The sequence below is a fragment of the Myotis davidii genome, unplaced genomic scaffold, assembly GCF_000327345.1.
Source record: "Myotis davidii unplaced genomic scaffold, ASM32734v1 scaffold97, whole genome shotgun sequence".
NCBI lineage: Eukaryota > Metazoa > Chordata > Mammalia > Chiroptera > Vespertilionidae > Myotis > Myotis davidii.
The window spans coordinates 76636-82538 of record NW_006289392.1 but is presented as its reverse complement, the minus strand read 5'-3'; the positions used below and the strand labels follow the sequence as shown (position 1 = coordinate 82538).

The following is a 5903-nucleotide window of genomic DNA, read 5'->3' as shown; positions in this document are numbered from 1 at the left end:
CCCCGTCAGCCCTCTTCCTTAAGTCCCAGCTCAAACATCTCCTCTAGGAAAACTTCCCTAACTCTTACATTCCTAGCTAATCATTCTCTTCTCAGTACCCACCTTCCCCAATCCTCCCTCCTCCAGGCATCTGAAATAGCTCTTACATTGAATTAAGATTATTTAGGCCGTAATTGGTTTGGCTCAGTGGATAGAGCGTCAACCTGTGGATGGAAGGGTCCCAGGTTCGATTCCGGTCAAGGGCATGTACTTTGGTTGCAGGCACACGCCCAGTAGGGGGCGTGCAGAAGGCAGCTGATCCATGTTTCTCTCTCATCGATGTTTCTAACTCTCTATCCCTCTCACTTCTTCTCTGTAAAAAGTCAATAAGATATATTTAAAAAAAAAGAGTAGGGAGAAGACCTTTCATAAATTAAAGGTTATTTTGATGACAAATCATTCTGCCCAGCTTTAGCCTGAATTTCTTTAAGATAACAAGTTATTCTCTTCTAAAAAATCTTCAACACCAGAAAAGAACTTACATGCAGTAAATAAATGTTTGCTATGATAAAACTTGTCACCATGACAATGGATAAAGGGTTGGTAGAATTTTTATTTTTTACGATATTTTTCTTCATTGATTTTTAGAGAGAGGAAAGAAGAGGGAGAAAGAGTGGGAAACATGATGTGAAATCACATGGATTGGCTGTCTCCTGCAGGCCCCTGACCGGGTGCAACGCAGGCATGTGCCCTGATTTGGAATAGAACTGGCAACCTTTCAGAGCATAGTATGACACACAACCAACTTGGCCACACCGGCCAGGGCTAGACATTTTTTTCTGTCTTAAAACTTTCACTCCATCTTACAGCCAACGAGAAAAAGAAAATGGGGGAAATCTAAAAGCAGGTTTTAAGATAGAATACTTTCTCTAATGTTCTTCCTCTTCTTTTGTTCCCTGATAGTTAGTTTATCTTCATGCGAGTTTATTTTGAATTCTTTATTCTCTTGCCACTCTTTTTGTTAGATCTTGTACGTCTATGATTACAAGAATAGTGTTCCTTTCCTCTTCCCCCAACTTTCCTTTTCCTTTCTCATCTGTGCTTCTTTGCTTTCTTAACTAAGCTATACAAATTATAGTTTCTATTGGATAAAAATGTTTAAAAATATTTCATCTAAGATACTCAGATTATTGACTTTTTTTTTTTAAAAAAGAGTTATAAACCATTTTAGAAAGATCTTCTCAGGGAGATGCAGCGACAATTAGTTTTTTGAAACAAAAACAGTTTTAGTTATGCAAGCTTTGGAAACGAGCTAGATTCTAGCAAATGGTGGAAAATTATGATGGAAATTAGGCCAAATGTGTTCCAAACTTGTCTGGGGCCAGTCATTTAATGAGGAGGGTCTCAGTTTTCTCATTTGGATAAACAGGGAGTTGAATGGTCAATCTCTAAGGTTTTTTCCAGCTCCAGTATTTTGTAATTCTCGATTCTACATAAGTCTCAAAAAAAAAAAAAAAACCAACCCATTTATTTGTGGCAAATACCCTAATAACCACTTCTTGATAATTCTAAAACAACCTGTATTGATTGAATATTTATGAGATAGTCAGCATTGTTAAGCTAGTAGGAGTTTAAAAACATACTATTAGATTAAAAGTAAAAATGTTCCAATGCTGCGGAATAGTATGGGATAAAATGAGGAGCATATTACCTAACAAATTCCCTGAAATCAGGTGTGTAGTCATCTTGTCAGCAACAAGATTCAAAACCCAACTTTTCAGTTCCGTAAATCCCTTTGTCCTTGAAAATTTTGCCATCTTATTAATGTCTGTATGTTGGTATGGGAGTAGACCTAGGTAAAGATTTAAGTAAAGAATTAATGATAAGAGATACAGAATTAACTGCTAAATACAGACTAAAAGCCAAAATGGAACGGATGTAGTTGGAGTGGCCTTGTGTGAAAAGGAAAATGGAATTTAATCTGAAAGGATGCTTAAAAGTTAAACAGATGGAAGAGCATTTATGTGATAATTAAAACAACAACAACGTTGTGGTGGTGGTGGTGGTGGTGCTGGACTGAATGAGGCCGTACTTTTTATGCTAGAGGACACTTTGGCTGCCCTTCGGGGAACACAGGGTAGGGTGGGGTTGAATCATGGGGGGCTCTGGAAGTCTTGCAGAGCGTTTGAATTTAATTTCACAGGCAATAGGGAAGCAGGTTACTGAGCCGACAGGGCATTCTGAATGAGATTAGAGACAGGTTATGAAACTACTATAAGAATTGATGTAGAAATTCAAGTAAGAATTCATAATATTCATGGAGGGATAATATGAACAAATCAGATTTAAAAAGATATTTTAAAGGAAGATTTAATTGAACCCGAAATAGCTGCATACAGGCAAAAAGCAAAGAGGATTTCTAAGGGTGTCCTAATTTTTGTTATACATACTTCAAAATAGATATTTATTCAGCCCCTTTGTTACTGTAAAATAAACCTCTTCTGGGGAATTGTATATTGTCCAACTGTTGCCCAGCCTAAAGGTGCTGGGGCAGCTTCCATCAAGATGCTCAACCTTTGGCAAATTTTGTGTTTGCTTTTAAAATAATTGATTCGGAGCTGAGACTCCCTTTAAAGAAAAGCTTATCTATGCTGTCATTCTAAAGCAGCAGCTCTCAGGTGGTTCATGAGGCCAAAGTTATTACCATAGTAATTCTAACATGTAATTTATGTTTTTCATCCCCATTCTCTCAGGAGTATACAATGGAGTCTACCAGAAGCTACATTCTGTCTGACATTACAGAGATTGCACCAGAAGTGGATGAGAATGCAGCTGTCTTCGATTAAGGCAGACATTAAAGAGATTTGTAAAAATAAAAAACAATGTCACTCTTTATAGTAGGTTTTTTAGTGATCTATAATTTAAAATGTTATTTATGCTAACATGTGATGGCTTTTTGTTATTTTAAAATAAATTAATAGGTCATTATTTTTAAAATTTCTCAGTTTTAATTGAAATACTGTAAATGACAGTAATACAGTAAATGACCTAGAGAAAGAAAAATAATTCAGGGTCCTTAATAATTTATAGATATGTAAAGAAATCAGGAGACCAAAAAGTTTGAGAATATTTGCTCTAAAGTGGTACTCTCCACTGTTTGCTAAAAGAGAGAAAAAGTTTCGACTCTGGCTTTGCAATATTCCTTATGTTGTTACTGACTGCCCATCAAAACGATGTCAGAACACTTAAATTTCTCTCAATCGCTTTTCTAGCTTATTTATCCCTAATCGCCATGCTTGGGTTTCCAAAGAAAGAGGAATGATTATTGCTTACCTGTGCTCAATCGCTTCCTAGACCAGGAAGTGGTCTGGACGGTTTCAGGTCTCTCTCTTTTCAGGAGGCTGTGTAGAAAGTGGTAGCCTCCTCAGCAGGCAGCAGGGAATGCAAAAAGCATTGAGAATCACACGCCTCGCCGCTCATTTGTGCCAGCCCTTCAGAGGAAGAGGGAGGAACTAGGAAGAAAATTGGAGGGAGGAGACTTGGCACGTCTTGGACCCGCCTTTAACTGTGGGCTCTCAGGGCAATAGAACTTGAAATAAATTGTCAAAGAATGTGGGTATTTTTTTAATGTACAACCATTATTTTAATGAAATAATTTCTTCTGTAAAAGTTGAAGTTCTGACTGCCCAAAGTTTGTCCCTCTTTCAGAAGTATATCCAAGCAACTTTAAAAAAAGCATCTGTCAATTGAAAGCATCTTTTTCACATTAATCTGTTTAAGACTTTCTTCTCGTACTTCAGCACAAAACTTTCTTAAACAGTGCTGAATAATTAGCCCTATTAGAATAATTCATGTAATGTAATTATAGCACCTAAAACATAACTTTTGAGAAGCAGAATGTAAATATCACAGTTTTGGAAATAATAGTAGAAACAAAGCTTTTTAGACAATTTTTTTTTCTTGAACATATGCTAAATCATACTACCTTGCTAGCAAGGTAATTAGCAAAGTGACTTTTGGTTTTTGCTTTTTTGCCAGTACAGAGACTATAAGGAAACAGGGGTTCTAGAGTTAGGAAAAAAAAAATGCTTACATTAGCAGCTAGTTTTATATTTTGTTTGTTGGTTTGGTTTTCAACAAGAGTGTTTTAATTTTATAAGATCATAAAAACATCATGGCCACAGTAGTGATTACAAAATAAGTCTATGGCAGGATGATGGGAGGTACTTGGTGTGGCGGGTATCAGAAGAAAAAAGTGCACATTTAAGAAGTGTATGATAAAAAAAGAGAGGAGTGTATGATATGAATGCACATATGATTGACATTGAGATAACGAGTTTTCATCCTCCAACTGTAATGTCCAATTGGGCCAGTCAACATGAAAGTATGAAGTGGAGTCAAACAATGATCAGTAGCAGAGGACCAAACAAGTTAATTTTAAATGGCTTATTGCCAATTACTTTTCTCCAACTGTAACAATGTAGAATGCATAACAATCTATTTCTTAGTTTTGGGACACACATTTTTTTTACATTTTTATATTTTATAGAGTAACCCAAATGTTCTACCTACTTCATAGGGTTGTTTGTGAAGATTATATGAAATGATGATAGCCCTTTGAATATTTTAAACCACTGGAAAACTATAACCCTCCACACCCTCTCACTTATTTGTACTCATTTAGCTTATGCAATGGAGACAAGATTTTAAAAGTAAAATAAAATGTCCATAGTGTTCTCTTAATCTGATGTAGACATTTATGTATTAGGTAGAATAATTTTTTCCTGGAAATATTTTAAGAACTAGCTAACTACCTGTTTAGAGATCATACACTGTGAAGGCTGGGAGAGGAATTAGATCAGTATTCTCCACACTTTGGGATTTAATGGACCATAATAATAATAACAATAATTATAATAATGAAGACTAGATAAATGCTGAGTGCATAACTTTATATTTTAAGTAAGGACATTAAATTTTATTAAGTTTAAGATTAGTTCATGAAAGGACACTTTTTAAAAATATATATATATATATTATTGATTTTTTAGAGAGGAAGGGAGAGAAATAGAAACATTGATCAGCTGCCTCCTGCACATCTCCTACTGGGGATGTGCCCGCAACTAAGGTACATGCCCTTGACTGGAATCAAACCTGGGACCCTTCAGTCCGTAGGCCGATGCTCTATCCACTGAGCCAAACTGGTCAGGGCTATGAAAGGACACTTTTAACACCAAAAAACATTAGGAAGGACATAGTGTTAGAATAAAGGCAATTCTTTAAAGTAAATACATTGGCTTTATGGGATTTTCATTACTTTTTCCCTCACTTTACCAGAGATGGGGAAAATTTCAACGTAGGTGGTTATCAGCTCTCAGACAATGATTGGGATCCTTTCAAGACTGTCCGTGACTGCACCACATTTATGTAGCCTAGTTTTACTGAGTGACTGATATTTCACAATATCAGCAAATAAAGTTAGACCCATTGAGTATGTGTGTTCTAGGAACTTATTTAAAACAACTGGCTTTCCCACAGACAGCCAATAAATAAACATATACACGTAATACTGACAAGTCTGTATGACACCTACCATTTAAATAAGCCAAAGGGGGAAAACATTAAGATGTATGTGTTAAATATAATTTGCCAAGGTGTGTCAATTATTAACAAAAGTCGGGTGGGTATCCCCTCACAGAAGAGTATTTATTCAAGAAAAAGAAAGGTCACAATCCCAAATGCGCAGCCATGGCTCACCACGGAGCTTGTCGCCCGGATGAAGAAGGGGTAGCCCTAGCTGGTTTGGCTCAGTGGATAGAGCCTCCGCCTGGGGACTGAAGGGTCCCAGGTTCGATTCTGGCCACCGGCACATGCCGGGGTTGTGGGCTCGATCCCCAGTAGGTGGCGTGCAGAACAGCACATCA

The 5903-nt window shown here is 36.7% G+C and overlaps 1 protein-coding gene across 2 annotated transcripts in view; it reads right to left on the bottom strand.

The window, feature by feature from the left end:
* IL18 (interleukin 18) overlaps window positions 1–3495 on the bottom strand; it is a 22913-nt gene extending 19418 nt beyond the window's left edge. The window contains exon 1 of one of the 2 annotated variants that reach the window (XM_015562471.1): window positions 3313–3495. The gene's annotated coding sequence lies outside the window, so the exon portion shown is untranslated. The remainder of the gene's footprint in view (window positions 1–3312) is intronic. The other variant, XM_006761510.2, reaches the window with a different exon arrangement.
* Window positions 3496–5903: the final 2408 nt, after the last annotated feature.